General features: G+C 36.1%; 1 protein-coding gene across 2 annotated transcripts in view; it reads right to left on the bottom strand.

The window, feature by feature from the left end:
- Nucleotides 1–17,721, bottom strand: part of LOC132380139 (protoheme IX farnesyltransferase, mitochondrial) — a 136,757-nt gene that overhangs the window by 30,265 nt on the left and 88,771 nt on the right. The gene's annotated exons all lie outside the window — the stretch shown is intronic.

The following is a 17,721-nucleotide window of genomic DNA, read 5'->3' on the forward strand; positions in this document are numbered from 1 at the left end:
TAGTAATTGGATATTTGAACATTTCATACAATTTATTATGTATTGCTCATAATGTTTAGTTGAAGTGAAGTGACATGCTCAGTAACCAACCCACTTCAATACTGATTCCATGTGCATATTCAGGTTGGCTCCAGTCAAAAGTATTGTCAGAATACAAGTTTCTTGGGAGATTTCACAAGTCTATTTTCTTGCTGGAATCTTACAACACACTTGCACATTATTTGAAGGACAAATGGACACACATACAATATGTCTAAACAGCATTTGAAACAGCTGGTTTAGTACTTCAAAGACCAAATATTAGAGGAAATTCCCCCACAAGAAAGGCACACATTTTGACAGCTGATCTAGTACAATGGCATAAAAAAGACTTAAGAGCTGCTATGCTATGTATTTTTTTGTAACTGACCCAGAACATTGTACAATTGCTGAGTAGGTTGCAGCTATTTAACTGACGCCAGGTGCAAATCTACAGAGCATTTGTTTTAGCCCCATGGAGCAAGACACACGTCCAGCTTTCTTTGCCCTGTTCTGTTTACGCCCGACAGCCAATTAATCAAAGTTCTTCCACTGTACACTGTTTTGGATACAGCTAGAACAGAATTTTGTTTGTTTGAAGCTTCATTCAATGATAAGGATTTTTCTGACTCTGTAATCCTTCATATTATTATTACCAGAAGTTGTTTTAATACTTCGAAGTATTTAAAACTCAATCTACATCTGAGTGTTCACTTTCAGAAATAACGAGGTGTTTATTGTGGTTACACATGATAAAGAACTGATCTCAATAAATAAGGAAATGAAAAAGTTAACAGACACTCATAAACTGATGCTCCTTTGACAGAAAAGATCAAAAATAAAAAAAGCAATGCCAGCAGGAAAGCCTTCATCAACAGCAATTTCGTAAGAACAAGAGTTTTCAGCACATAGTAATGCCATAGTGGCCAATTTTATGGATTAACAACCCAGAGTCTTACAATTGGTGAAAAGCAGAGTGTCAATGGAGAACAAGGTAGTTTAAATATTATAGTTTCTATTGAATAGACTGCAAATTTATTTATAAATAAGTGAATCATTTCAAAATAAACTTTAAGTATAAGTGTAATTGTGAATGATACAGATATTCAAGGAACCTCACCATTCTCCTAATATTTTGCTCCATTACAGGTCAATATATGAATATATTCAATGCTTATGAACCCTGATTTAATTGTTAATAACTGTTCTTCTGCTTTGTTAATACAGAAAGAAACAATACTTTAAAGCACTTTGATGGAGAGCCTTAAAAATATATTAGAATCTAAATGAAGAAAATAGAGCTATCGTTAGGTAGTAAAGGGCATTTCACTTACTTTCCTGAAGAACAAATCTGATTACCTATAGAACACATTTCTTAAATAATTGAAATTCCAAGGATACCAGAAAAACTTACATTACAAAGTTCCTCAAATTATATTTTATAACACTATTTTGAACAGGAATCCAATGAGGATATATGGAGGAACAGGTGTATTGTGAGAGGGAAATTCAAGACATTGAGCGTATGATAAGAAAACTGAAAACTTAAGTCAAAAGAGAATAAATAAGCAGGGTCACAAAATGGGACCCAGCAAGTTTTGTACTTTCTTCTTTATTTTCTAACTATCAGCTGCTTTTCCGAATGTTTAACAGCACCACAGAGCCTTGAGAGCCAGTTGTCAGCTTGAACCCTTTTCTGATGATAACACAATACTAAAAGTTGATTTGCCTCAGTCAACATGGGCTCCAAGCAAGAATCATGCACGGTAATCATCTAATTCTGATAATATAAAATAAGCATCTAATGAAAAGAGGATCAAAGAATCAACTGAAAATGGTCTCAGTAAAGGTAAATCAGAAAGTTACGAACTGCATAAACAGAATCAATTAAGACTTGCAACACGTCTTTAGGTATATTTATGTAATAAAAATGTTATATGAATAAAATCAGTCAAGCATCACATATACAAAAAAAGTTAACACTAAGTATCTGCTGCTTGACAGAGAAATTACAATTTCTGAGTAACACAAACTTGCAATTACCCTTCCATCAAAGTGCTTACGGTACTTTAAATAGCATATCATACGTCTGAAAATATCTTAACATCTTTTTGAATCATTGCAGGAAAGCTACAATTTGATTAAATGTTGGAAATATTAACAGAACTATTGAGTGATTTTAGGGGACTGTGGAGATGAGATATACCTGAAGACAAATGGCAAGTTAGAAAACAAAATAGATCCTCATTGCCTTTAAGTACAATTCTCTTTAGTCATATAAAAATTGCACGCTGGGCTGCAATTTATATTGATAGCTATTAACAGTTTGTACAGATAAATTGATAGTCTATACAGATTAATATTTTATTTTCTGATCTTTTAACAATGTGCAGATAATAATCCCCACAGTAGTTTTCTGCCACAAAGACTAGGATACATTTATTCCAAGTTTCTGCTTTTTTTCCCCCAAGTGCCCACATTTAATATTCTAGATCTGACTGAGTGATAAAACGCAACTGAGTCAAAATATTTTGAATTTAGGCCAAGTGGAGACATTTGGTTACCTAATCTAAGTTGACACTTATCAGCAACGCCAAGGTGTGCTGTACTGCTGGTGATGTCGATAATGGTTTTTTGAAGAGATGTTAAATTGCTTATTTACCTTTGCAAGTAGATGGAAAAGTGGGAAAAAAATTCATTAGCAGCAGGATGCTCTTTAGTGTTATGAAGGTGTTACAGGTTATAAATTTTTTCCACCCTTACCAGGTAAGTTTTCGCTTTCAAGGGGGAGCAAAAGTGTAAACAATTAGCAAAGATCCCTGTTGAAGAGGCAAAATATTACAAGGAGATGGACAATGCAAACAATGTAAAAAGCTAGCACAAATAAATCTTCAGCTGATGGTTATAGCATCAGCTGATATGTATGAGTAAAGACACTAGGAAAAGTTCCAATGACTTTGTTTAGAGATATCACTAAACATGCATTTCTCGGAATGACATCATGCACAGAAAATAATGCTTTGATTAAGTTGTGCACTACTGCACCACTATAAACTTTACAATGCATTAGTAAATAATTAATCAAATTGATGATCAGATTGTTGGAGACAGTAGCTATTAATCTATTGTAAAAAACTGGCTTTCACATCAGAAGCCCTTTGTGATGTCATCAATATTAGAGACAACTTGGTGCCATTAACAGTAAATGCAAAGCACTTAAGACTGCATTATGTGGGCAATGGAAGAGGAGTAAGATATTTGTAAGTAATCTTTTAATATGTTCCTAACCTTGGATAAATCCGTCATTACTTCTGCAATTCAATCTAATGTCTTGGTTTTACCCTTATCTTGGTTGATAAATGATGCCTCATGCATTTTCTGCATTATTTATTTCACTGCTTCAAACAATAGTTCACCATGAACTTTTCCAAGATTAGGCAGTCTAAAGCAGAAGGAATTAGATAAAAGCTTGTGAAGTATTAAATCTCTGACTGCCATTTCAGTGAACCAGATGCTGGAAATCTTAGTCATAATCATTTACTACATTTATTGAAATAAAATAAGGTAAACATATCTACTTTTGGCTATCAGTTGACAAATTTAATCACTGTTTAAAAATATCAGTTGTGATGTTTTGTTAAGGGAGCAAATTATTTTGTTGCTTTGACTATCTACTTACCTTTATTATTCTGGTCATCTAGTTCCTCAAATTCACAATGTCAAATACTTTATTACAATTAAGTTTATCCATCCCCTAAATTTTCTTGGGACCAATAAAAAACATTGCCATCTTCCTCAAGTATTCCCAGTTTTTCACTGAATTGTGTACATCTTGTTTTCTCCAAAGCTTTAGAGGCTGTACTGTTTAAAGAGGACCTGAATAGTTCACAAAACCTCAACTTAGGAAAAGTTCAAACATGAGAAAATTTGCAGATGCTGGAAATCCAAGCAAGACACACACACAAAGTGAGCAGTTTCAAGTTCCTCAGTATACACATCACTGAAGTTCTCACCTTGACAGTACACACGTACTGTGAGGCAGAAAAAGCACACAGCGTCTCTTCCACCTCAGACAACTGAAGAAGTTCAGCATGAGCCTCCAAATCCTCAAGACCTTCTACAGGGGCACCACTGAGAACATCCTGATGGCTGTATCACCCCCTGGTACGGGATCTGCACCAACCTTGATTGATGAGCACTGCAGAGAGTGGTATGGACAGCCCAGTGCATCTGTGGATGTGAACAACCCTCCATTGAGGCTACTTACAACAGCAGGTGCACAAAGAAGGCCTGGAAGATCATGAGGGGCACCAATCACCCTAAGCATAACTTCCATCTAGTAAATGGTCCTGCAGCATTAAAGCCAAGACCAACAGGCTACGGGACAGCTTCCTTCTGCAAGTCATTAGGCTTATAAATTCACATGTCTGTACATTGTGACAGAGCCATAATACAAAGATTTTTACTCTCTCAATTTGTGGGATGGATGTAAGATTTAAATAAATTCAAATGCTGGAGGAACTCAGCAGTCAGGCAGCATCTATGGAAAAGAGTAAAGAGTTGACATTTCGGGCTGAGACCCTTCATCAGGACACCAAAGACCTACTAGGCTATAAATGATTCCTTTATCCACTTGATTAAGTACCAAGTTCATTCTATGACCTTCATGCTCATCCAGTCCGAAAGCGACTGTTTACTCCAGGTGCTGCCTGGCTGCTCAGTTCCTACAGCATTTTGTGTGTGTACCTTGGGAGAAGCTAATGCTCTAATAATTCTTCAGATTTTAGTTGATTACTACAAAGACCCAAGAGTGATTCCCTTATCCGTGTGATCCAAGTTCATTTTAATTTCCTTGAGTCTGTTTCCCTGCACTTTCCTGGCAATCCCATCTCTATTTTGGGAAGTTAGCCTAAGGGTTCTTCTATGACACAAGAATGTCTGTAATTTAAAATATTTCCCCTCACCTGGTCACTTGCTATCTGGTCAGGGAACTGCTTGATGATTTTCCTGAGCATTTCTAAAAGCTATTCACCTATGCTGAATACAGAATTTTAGCCACTTTTAAAATACCAAGTTATAAAAAGTTACCAATGACATTAAGAATGGTCACTAATAGACAATTACCAGATATCTAGCTGCAAAATTGATATTTGACTTCACTGCAGTTTATGAATGCATGAACGATATTATTCATTTCTTGTACCTTGCCTGTCCATTTTCACCAGATACAAACAACCTTGAATATAGTATCATTGACATGCAGGGAAGTAACTTGTTATTCATCTATCCCAGACTTATAATACCTTGCGAACCTTAATATACACATTTCTCACACCAGCCAGAAATGAAAAATTAGATTAAGGAAACCCAGGCCACTTTGAGGTGGTCATAGGAGAAATCTAGAAACTTCCACAGCTCAATTATTCTCATCACAACAATTTTATTTTCTTCATTCATCCCAGGTCAACTATGTGTGCTTCATGATCTGCAACTTCCAAACTTGTTGGTATTTGCTTTATACTCTGAAGTACGACCCGAGAGCAGCACAAATCCTTCAATGTAATAGTCTTCTGCCCAACCATTAGCCAATTGAATGTAGAATTCAACTGCCAATCCCAATTTAAATTCCCGATCCTTTTTACTTAAAGTAAGGCAGTGCAAGCTTTAGTCAAATTAAGTAGTAATTAATTTGTTATTAGTAATTAGTCAAATTAATTAGTTAAATTAATCAAATGTCAATAATACATACTTTATTGCAATAATTTTTTGTTTTGTTTGATATTCTCTCTTGTACTTGAATGTCCTTTGCCAAAGTCCTGAATTACATTTTCTAGAAAACTGCAAATAGCTTCAGTGCCCTTTAATGTCTCTACCATGTTGTTTTGATTATAAGAGCATTCCTTGCTTGGTTCTACATTCGCCAAAAAAGAAATGAACGCTTGAAGATCGAGATCTTAAATCTGGAATAAAGTTTATGGACTACCTCTGTCCATTTGGTAATCTATTGACATGAATAGATCATTCATTTTACAAGTTTGGTCTTTCACAAATCCTATTGAATGGAGCTGACTGAGTACAATTAGTATCTCAAAGATTGTAAGTGAAGTCCTAATTACAGTCTGTCACATACTGACCTGTGGTTTGAATTCAGATTTAGTTTAATTATCACATGCACATTGAAATGTAACATTATCAAAAAACCTAACTAATAATAAATGGTCCACAACTACCTATCACGACTCATGAGTAGTATGATTCCAAGAATGATCAGTTTTAAATCCTGAATCTGCCTCTTGTTATCTGAGGATCAAAATGAAAATAAAGTTCAGAATGTATAAAAAAAATGGAGAACGTGGAAAGATAAATGGGGAAAATAAACAAAGTGCATAGCTCACAGAGAAGAAAATGGAAGTCATTTCCACAGGCAGCTGTGGAAGCTAAGTCTTTATACATATTTAAGGCAGACATTGATAGATTCTTGATTGGTTAGGGCATGAAGGGATACAGGGAGGAGAGGCAGGAGATTGGAAGTGAGAGGGAAAATGGATCAGCCATGATGAAATAGCGAAGCAGACTCGTTGGGTGAAATGGCCTAATTCTTCTTCTACAGCTTACGGTCTTGTGGTCTAAAGTAGAGAATCAAGCAGTTGTACTGTAACTGAGAGAAACTGAAAAGGAATTGTACGAAAGATGCAGAACAATGAGAATGCAAAATGGGTGAAAAGGAGATAAAGGAAAACAAACAGAGGAAAATGGATTCAGAGTAGGAGCACCAACCTTGAAAAGGCACACTATTTTTGACTTAAAGCAAAACCATAGAAGAATGATGCACACGTCGTGATCTTTTAACATGAGGCCTAAAGGTTTTTACAAGTATAGACCTCGTAAAAATAGGCCTTGCTGACAGCAGTTAGAGCAAGTTTAGGCAGCATTACATTTGGCTTGCAGCCATTTAGGCAAAGCATCAACAAAATCTTCATATCATGCGTGTTTTGTTTTGTCACTGGACTATGATGGGAAACAAGCCAAGAAACATGCATTAATTACATAATAGATTTGTTTGTGCAATCAGCAGCAAATGAATAGTGCTCACCATTGATTCTGCTTACATTTCTTCACAGTTATTGCGGGCTTTTGCCCCATTACTTGCAATAATTAGAAAATTGAAGCAGTGCAGCACCCTCTGACAGGGTAAGTGAAATAAATGCTCTAAGTAATAAGACTGAGGCTCAACCACACAGATTCTAAGCCAGGTAATGGGAGCTCAAATTTTTAACATAATGAAAATCTACCCACACAAATCAAACTTTTTATGAGCAAAAGGAGGATAGATTTAGAGAAACAAAAGAAACAGGAAGAGATTAAAATCCCAACGCTTAAAATTCCAGACTTTTAAAAATCAACTTTTAGCACCACAAACATTATTTGCCTGTGATTTAAGACTGACAGTCATATTAAAAGATTCCAAGAGATTTGACTGTACGAGCCTGAAGATTTTATGATACAATTGACATCTAGTGGGCTCACTTCCTTACTTGTGTTAGGCTGATCAGGCATGGTTACTGAAAGATATTGGCCTATTTACTCCAATTTAAATACTAACTATCCCATCTTCATTCCTAAACTTAATTCAGAGCAAACATTTATACCTTTTTGCTACTAAGAGTTTGTTAGTTTGTTTTTAATGCAGTAATTGGAATTTTTTTTTCAATTCACTTAATTTCTGTTTTAACTATAAGGAAATAGAAAAAAAACTGGTTGTATTGCCGGCCTGAGATGTTCACAAGTACATTGAAATTTACAGGACACTCTTAAGGGCAATGAAATGTTAATCTTACGTGCATTCACATTAATCTATTATTGTTTTATGTGAGGACCCTATTTAAGATTAGCAGACAATAGCTCCATGTCAAAAGAAATTTTAATATACAAGAAAATTGGTGTATGTTCACTGCAAACAAAAGACAATCTTCAGTTCCAAACACATTAGCTAACGACACCTTTTCTGACACACTGTGCACATCACACAGCTTTGATGTTCAGTGCACTGATCGAGAATGTTTTCTATGCAGAAATTCTTCAGTAAACTTCTGCCAAGTTTTTATCTTTTTCATCTTAGAATTACTTTTTAAATAGTCAGCTTTAGTACCATTTTGTAAGTTACTGCAAAAAAAAGTCAATTCCATTTGTGTAGTGCAGCCACTAAATATAAATTCCTAATTCATCATGCATTATTTCTTTTAAATCAGTTACAATGCTTCTCCTTGAATGCCGTATTTGCAGCACCTCATTTTCTAACCAAGTATTATCCTCAAGTATAGTAACATGCTCATTTTTGCAAAGAGTAACCTGGTAACTTTATTTACTCTTATAGACTCAGATCATCCATCTACAGTTTGTGAGAACAAAACCCAAACTCTTCAATGGAAAATCCCTTTCAAAGATGATATAAATGTAAGTGTAGGCAGTGCTTGAAATTTCAGGAAGGTTTAAAGTTCATTTGAAAAATTAAAGCAATTGCACATGGCAACTTTAACAACTTACTCATGAAAGGAAACAAGGAGCATCATTCACCTACTAAGTCAAAAAAAAAATCACTTAATGACAATCTTTTTCAACTGCCCTAAAATTGTACACTTGAATACCAAACAGAGGAACATTTCTATATAAGAAATCAGAATTTAATCAGCTTTTTCTTGCCGTACCTATCTAGTACTTACAATTCAATAGTAAACACTGGGAGTTTTATTATTTACTTAAAGATGATAATGATGTATTTTTCCCATTTAAATGAATGCAAGCAAACAAACATTTGGCAAATTCAATAAATTCTGATTAGACATTCAAATGAATGCAATATATAACCATCAGCAACTAATCTGGATTTCTTGGGTCTTTTTTATCATTTTAAATAGTCCTTGCACCGTATTGCATCATCACCACAATAGGTATATGGCAGATGCGATCTCAATGGCTCTCCAAGCAGCCTTGGACCACCTGGACATTACAAATACTGTCAGGATGCTGTTCATTGACGATAGCTCAGTGTTTAACACCAGCATTCCCACAGTCCTGATTGAAACACTACAGAACCTGGGCCTCTGTACTTCCCTTTGCAACTGGATCCTTGATTTCCTAACCGAAAGACCACAATCTGTGCGGATTGGTAATAACATCTCCACCCTGCTGACATTCAACACTGGCGCACCAGTGGGCTGTGTGCTTAGCTCCCTACTCTACTGTCTCTACACCCATGACTGTATAGATAGGCATAGCTCAAATACCACCTATAAATTTGCTGATGATACAACCATTGTTGGCAGAATCTCAGACGGTGATGAGAGGGCATACAAGAGTGAGATATATCAGCTAGTTGAGCAGTGTCATAGCAACAGCCTTGTACTCAATGTTAGTAAGACCAAAGAAAGGATAAGACGAAGGAATACAAACCAATCCTCATAAAGGATCAGAAGTGGAGTGAGTGAGCAATATATCTGACTACGTAACCTGGTCCCAAGATATCAATGCAGCTATAAAGAAGGCAAGACAGAGGTTATATTCCAACAGGAGTTTGAGGAGATCTGCTTTGTCATCTAAAACACTTGAAAACTTCTACAGAAGTATTGTGGAGAACATTCTGATTGACTGCATCACAGTCTGGTATGGGAAGAGAGGGATCTAAAGCACAGGATTGAAGTAAGCTATAGAATATTGTAAAATTAGCCAGCTCTGTCATGTGTACAAGCTTCCATATTGTTCCAAGCCTTCTTCAAGGTGTGTTGCATCAGAAAGGTGGCATCCATCATTAAGGACCCCCACCAGCCAGGACATACCCTCTTCTCATTGTTACCATCAGGGAGGAGGTACAGAAGTCTGAAGGCACGCACTCAATTATACAGGAATAGCTTCTTCCCCTCTGCCATCCAATTTCTAAATGGACATTGAACACATGAACACTACCTCACAGCTTTACCTTATTTCTGTTTTTGGACTACTTATTTTAACTATTTAATAGACACACACACTTACTGTGATTCAGTTTTTTCCTATATTTATCATGTATTGTATTGTACTGCTGCCACAAAGTTAACAAATTTCACAACATATGCTGGAGATAGTAAATCTGATTCTGCTCCTGATGAAGGGTTTCGGCCCAAAATGTCGTCACTACCTCCTCCCAAAGATGCTGTCTAGCCTGCTGAGTCCTGCCAGCATTTTGTGTTTTTACTGATTCTTTCAATGATGGCTGCAGTGTAGTTGGGCATTTTTCACTGCTAAGTCGGAAGGTTATGAGTTTGTGAAGCTGACACTTCAGTATATCAGTCTGGGCTTTTTTGCTCAAGTACAGTACGAGGGCAAGTTTTTTCATCAGAAGTATTTTCTTCCAGGTGAGCTATTAAATCTTTCAGGCAGTTGGTAAAGACTCTACAGGACTTATTGCAGAGAAAGGTAGTGGTGTTACACTTGTGCAATCACAATTATTCCTCAATGGATATTACTGTAAAAGCACGTCTGGCAGAAAGTGGCCTTCACTTCTCCACATTACAGCAGTGTCTACACTTTAAAAAGTGCCACATTAGCTATAGAAGACTTTGAGATGGCCTGAACTGTAATCAGAGTAAACTACCTGGCAGATATTTACAAAAGCTCCAGTAAACAGATTAGAATAGCATGCATTTTACCTTCTACAACCTTGTGTCACAATGCCTTGTGGCTATAATAAAGATTGAATCCTGCCTTAAGCATGCAGTCAGAACATGCAAAATTGAAAACCCATTTAGATGCATTGAGTCATCACTCTTAGCTGGTATTTGCAATTATAATTCCAGTTTTGCCTGCAAGTCTTGGAATTTAAATAATATTGCATCATTAATCTTAAACCATGTTACATGGGAATTAATGAGAAAAAGGTTGAATTAAATAAACAGATTTTTATTTATTCTTCAACTCTTTAGCTGCTTGTTAGTTGATCAAAAAGCAATCTACAGATCTATGGGACTTCGTAAGGATTTTTTAGAAATTTAGAACTATCACTGATGACTCAAACTGCAGTAAGGTCTTACAGTAAATATTTGTAAATGTTACAGATGTCTTGCTGAAGAATTACTAAATTAGACAGGATAATGGAAGCCTTAATGCTCTATTTTTCTTTTCATGAAGGAAGATTGATTACCAGTCCATATCATCAAATATACATTTAATTTCTATCCAATTATTTAGCACAACAAATGGTCCAATTTCAAAAAATGCTTCCCAGCCAGATATTCCTCACGAAGTTGAACTGTTGAGTTGCCAAACAAATTAATCTGAAATAAATAGAATGTGCTGCTCCTCACCTCTCCTCAACTTCAAGAGCAACTTACGGGAAATTAATGAAACATGCCTTCTAGGTATTTACCTTATTTGACAGGGGCCTGCTCAAATTTAGCAATTACATTATTATTTTGCTGCAGATCTGTTTATAAATATTTCTGCTTTACGGCAATGCCATAGTACTCAGTTACTCAATTTTATTCGACCTGAAGTAATACTTTTAATGCCCAATGCTGTAAAAGGTTAAGAAATTTTACTGATTTGAAACTTCCTATGCTGTACAGAATTGTCATTATGAATATTGACCCATTTTGCTTAAGTTATTTGGTAACTTTGCAGATTAAAAATAAATAATTTTTTCATTAAATATTGTGTATTTACTAGAAAGTAGTAATTATATTTACGTTGTACATCAGAATGAACTGTTTGCTTTTGCTTCAAAATACTTATGAAGTGCAGATGGATGAAGCCTCATGCAGGACAAACAGCAGTATATGTCTACACAGCTTTGACTTTCGGATGCATTACTTTTTACCTTTTGTCTGTAATCGCAAAACATATAGGTGTGATGTGAATGAAAACAATAACTCTCTCCTGGCATTTAGGTATTCGGTGAATGCACTATCACAGTGATATATTATACAAGTTATTTATTCATTGTACCAATTTATAATTCGATATTGGAAAATTAATTTAAAAAGGAATTCCTAAATTTTTCAAATTCTCTCACTCTGGTAAAATGTTTAACCTGAATTATGCAAACAGTTCAAAATCTTACGTTGAAGCTGACAGCCAATTTGTAATCTAGTACTTATAAGATAACATGAGCCAGTTTTGCTTTCAGAGTTATAGCAGCTGTCAAGAGCCAAATTAAATGTGGACCAATGATCAGCCCTAAAATGAAATTTATGGTTTGTGATTATCAGATCATTGATCCATATATTTGAGAACTTACTTGTAAGAAGAGAAATATAAACCCGCAAATAAAAAGTAATTGGCAACATGCAGTATCCATGCCAGGCTCCGAAGATGTTTCCAGTTTGTACATAAATTTGGAATATTGGCAGGTGCAGAAATATTCTTTTCTTTAGAAGATAAATGGACATTTAAAGTACATGTAGTCAACAGTTGACTCTTTTTTCATCTGCACAATTTAACATGTATCTTTTTCTTGAATTAATAATTAGGGAAATTGTCCTTAGCATGCAGGTGAGTGACAGACTCTGAGGCAGTTGATGAGAATGTGAGGAGAATAATGTGGAATTAATGTAAATAATGGCTGAAGGCCCACAAAGACTTAGTGGGCCGAAGGGCCTGTTTCCATTGCTATCTCTATGGTAGTAAAACAGTGAAATGTCAAATAAACTCATAAATCCCACAAAGGGTCTCCGATTTTTTTGAATATACCTATAATCAATCTCTTGAAGTTATTTTGCAATTCGTGGAATCTGCATACGACACTTAAGATTTCCTGTTGATCCATTGTAAAGCGTACCAGTAAATTTGACAGTATATGAATCACAAAAGAATTGTTTTTGATAGCTTTTTAGACCACCAAGCACATACAGTAATAAAAAGAACCATTCCTTGCATACCTCAATCAACAACCATTTTAAGCCCTGATGGGTACTTATCTCAATCCACTTGTTCATCACACTATGAAAAACAAGGACAGAAAAAGCAGGCAGGTTTGCTCATTATTCGTCTTTGTTGGTTTGCTGGAATCTGAATACAGGTAACAATCTATTTCAAATTTGTTTTGGCTCTTGATTTAAAGTATGTGGGCACAGGATGTATTAGCGTTAATTTTTAAATACTGTCTTTAAAATTAGATGTACAAAGATATGGCAAAGATGACCATTTCTCCACCTGGTTTTGGAAGTAGTGAGTTGTATGAATCCTTTTACACATGAATTAAGTTCCACTTGCGGGTGCGTTAATGTCAGAGATCTTTCTGAATGTAAAGAGCACCAACAGCTGGTTGATTTATCAGATCTTTACTAACATTAAAAATATTCACCAGATAAGCCGGATACTTCCAAACTTCGAATCAGAAACAACCGCTTTCCAAAACTGAAATTATTTCTGCAAGCAGATAAAGTCTTTTATCATTTGCTGTTGCACAAACACAGTATGCCATACAACACTAAAGATTCACTGCTTTGCAACAAAGCAATTTAGTGTCACTAAAAAAGAAAAACTGAACATTTGTTTAAAATAGCAAGATGTTGGGAAAAGGTTCACCTTCAAAGTAACCAGTAATAAAACATTGAAGGTTATCATGCAGGTGCAGTGGGCAATTTTGCACATAGTATCCTGGCCTTTATTGTAAGGGGATCGGGTAACACAAGTTGGGATACCTTACTAATGTTATATAGTGCTTTGGTATGACCATACTGGAGAAATAATGTTCAATTTTAGTCCATTTCAGGGGCTGTGTTCCTAAACATTAGTTTAAAAATAAATCTGATAAAGACTAAGTTAATCTTGTAGCAGTTCACTGAATTCTAATATTACATTTGTCTCCAGCCTCAAATGCTTATTGAATTTCATGTTGATTATATTGTTCATTTAATAATAATTAGAAGAGAATACCCAATACAAAAAGGTGCACACATGTTTACGTATCACCACTGGTGATTAATTTAACTGGTGAAAAACAATCTAGGATCTTTTGTGAAATGTACTAAAAATCTTTAAAATGAATTCATTTAATTCAATTATTGTTATCATTACTGTTGACTAAGTTTTTGTATTTTTTTCCTAATTCTACAATAGATCAACAAAAATCTTTGCAATATCATAATATAACCAATAAAAAGGGAACATCATTTCATCTTGACTGAATTTGTCTTTGAAATCCTCCTTACTAATTTTTTTGGGTCACATAATATAATTTTGACTTAATTAAAATAATTTTGTCTTCAGCTGACTCCTCTAAATACCAGCTCAAAATCTATTTATTTAACCTTGCTTTTAACTAACATCTTTTTGTCTTATTCACATATTTATTTTTTTATTTTCACATTTGTACTTTTATCCCATTGTAAAACAGTTTGAAGTGCATCATCTGTATGAAAAGTGCTCTATAAATAATATTATTATTATTCTTTAATAGAAGCTCTACTAATGGCAGTTTGAATTTAAAACTTCTATAAAATCGTCAGAGCTCTGATGGACAGCAGTTTCACTTTAAAGAGATGTTGTTGACAACTCTGTCTGATCTAAAAAGCTGCCTACGATCTCATCTAACAGCAAGATCTGGCATGCAATGAAGGAAGAGCCATGGTGGGCAGATAGGAATCTATATGTCGTCTACAACAGACAATATCAGAGTGGCAGATACAATTTCCATTGGAATCTTAATTCTATCCAAGTGTAATGCTTAAGTTTGTGAAACATCAGAAAAGTGTTTTCTGCAGTACAAAGCACAGAAAAAGAACTGTATTGATAAAGTCTGCAAAAAATGTGTGGCAAAGGAAACAAAGTACTTGTGATCACAGACTGGAGCATATTAAAATGTCAATTATGTGTGTGGAAAAATTATTAAAATAGGAATGAAGTGAGGACATGTAAAATAGTCAGTGATTTGATTAGATCTCCTCAAACAAGAGGTCTACTCTAATCTCACACCAGCACAGCAAGTGATTCCAGATAGAGCAAACATTTGCAGGATTTTTCCCAAAGACTCCATGAAAAAAAATCAATATTCTTATGGAGTCATGGGAATCAGAAAAAAACCCCAGAAATATTGAAGACACTCAGTTGGTCAGGAAGCTTATATGGCAAGGTAAACCAAATTAACATTACAGGTAAATACCTTGTCAGTGCTTTTCTGACTCTCAAGAATCCCTGCCTTAGACTCATCAAATTCAAAGATTCAAAGAATGTGTGCAGTATACAACCCTGAGATTCATCTGTAACTGAAGGGGAAAAAAACAATGCACAACTACTCTTGTTGTAAAGTTAATCATGTAACTCATTAGGCTGTATGCTGGATATAGTCCACAATGCCCTATAGTTTTTCAGCCTTTTTGTAGGGACGTGCTTCCCCTGTCATTTAAGGCTTCATTATGTCACAGAAGAAATTAGGAATTCAGTGCGACGGCAGTCACAGCCATGACTTCGAGCACATTGCATTGCAGTGTCAACACTCCATGAGCAGCTCCTCAAATTTATTCGGTAGACACGCAGCGTGGCTGTTTCTTTTAAAGGGGAAAATAAGCTACACAGCTTTCTCAGCTTCCAAGGTGCAATCTAAGCAAAGACATTCAGTAAGAAAGTTGCCTATGTTAGATCCTACAATCACTAAAGGTAGAGGCAAGGGATTAAGGTTACACTGCCTATTTACATTCAGTGGCCATTTTATTACTTATTTCTGTACACCTGCTCATTAATGAAAATATCTAATCAGCCAATCATGTGGCAGCAGCTCAATGCATTAAGGCCTGCAGGTATGCTCAAGAGATTCAGTTTTTGTGCAGAGCAAATATCAGAATGGATTAGAAATCTGATGTGGCCTTAATTGTTGAATGACTGCTGGTGCCAGACGAGGTGGTGGGAGTATCTCGGAAGCTGTAGATCCCTCAAGATTTTCACACATAACAGTCTGGAGCTTAAAGAGAATGGTGCAAATAGCAAAAAACTGCCAGTGAGCAGCAATTCCATGGGTGAAAATGCCTTGTCAATGTGAGAGGACGGAGGAGAATGGCCAAACTGGCTGAACCTGACATTAACTCAAATAACCATGTCACAACAGTGGTGCGCAGAAGAGCATCTCTAAATGCATAACATGCCGAACCTTTAAGTGGAAGGGCTACAGCAGCAGAAGACCACAAGTGGTTCCAGTTCTGTGTACCTAATAAAGTGGCCACTGAGTGTAGTTTATCACTCCAATGTGCAAGTTTCTCTGGTAAGCATAATAAGCATTCTCTTATCACCTAATAAACAAAGGAATCGCCCACTAAATCAAATTATGAGATCTAGGTCAATTACCCACATTGTTCTTAGTCAGATGGTCTCAGCTCCCTGGTTCTAGTGAACTCAAGGATAGTCACCCACAGTTCCTATTCCCAATTGAAGCAGAAGTGGTTTCAACGAAATGGCTTAATGTCAATTCTAAACACAACGCAAACATTGCAATGAACAATTAGTGGGATTTCATTGCTCATGGTGACCTGTATAGGTGGCTAGAGCAAATTAGGCAGGCAGTGCAACCACACGGTTCAGGGAAGGACTGAGAGAAGGCTGGTGCCCACAAACCAGTAGCCTTTTATATGAGTAACAGGGCGGGGATCTCTTTCTGCAACATTGGCTTGGCATGTAGCTGAAAGCAGAATGAGAGAAATCCTAGTCCAAGAGCAGAGAGTGCCAGGGCTCAGTCCTCATTATTAGGGTCAGTGAACTGGTGAGCTGTCCACATCAAATGGGTAGTCCCCAGCTGTTGCATGCTGAAAAGAAACAGGAGATTGGGCCATAGGCAGCCAGCAGAAGATCTGAAGAAAGATCTTAAGGAAATTGCAGAGGGAGGGTAATCAGTATGTGAGTTTTGAGGTGGCTAGGAGGGAATGGGCTGTGTGTGAAGGGTGCGAAGCTTAACAGAGACTGAGATCAGCGAAACTGAGGTTGAAATGAGTTTGTAGGTGAAAGCTGGAAGTAGCTGCAAAACTTCAATGCAGGATTGACAGGAGAAATGCCAGCTTCACATTCAGTTGGTATAGTTTAAACACACACTATATTGCTTGGAGCATGCATTAGATTTTTTTTAAGCTCTGCTTGAACTTCAGCCACGTGGATTCTCCTGAGCATAGCCAGAGTGGTGTAAGAGGAGAATGCATAAGGCTGTGTTCAAGGCAGTGCAGTTTGACTGGCAATGCTCAGGAGAATCCACTGTGGCCTACTCTCAAACATAGCTTAAAAGATATTTTTGTGCTCCAAACAAAATGGTGAGTTATTTAACATTTAAACTATACTTCTTTGAAAGTGTGGCTGGGATTTCTCCTGTCAGCCTTGCAGTACTTTTGGACTCCTCATCTACATCCTGGTCCCTAAATTTCATGACCAAGTTATTATAAGCAGAATACAACGACAATAAGAAAATGTATCCCTTTCCCATAACAGAGTTGAAGTTTAACCAATATAGTTTGCATTTTTTATTTTTGTGAAACTATTCCAGATATTCAAAACTTGTGCAAATGCGTTCAACTCCCCCAAAGTGTACATTCTTAGTTTGAGATTGCACTGATCTCTGATCCTTCCAAATCCTTGTTCATAGTACACTTTCTTAACACCTCCGATCAATTTTGCTGCTGAACCAAATTAACATACGCTTTCCACACAATCTTGGCCCAATCAACCAACCCTGGAAGAAATTCAAAAAATACTTTTTAC

This window comes from Hypanus sabinus, chromosome 23 (genome assembly GCF_030144855.1).
Source record: "Hypanus sabinus isolate sHypSab1 chromosome 23, sHypSab1.hap1, whole genome shotgun sequence".
Taxonomy (NCBI): domain Eukaryota; kingdom Metazoa; phylum Chordata; class Chondrichthyes; order Myliobatiformes; family Dasyatidae; genus Hypanus; species Hypanus sabinus.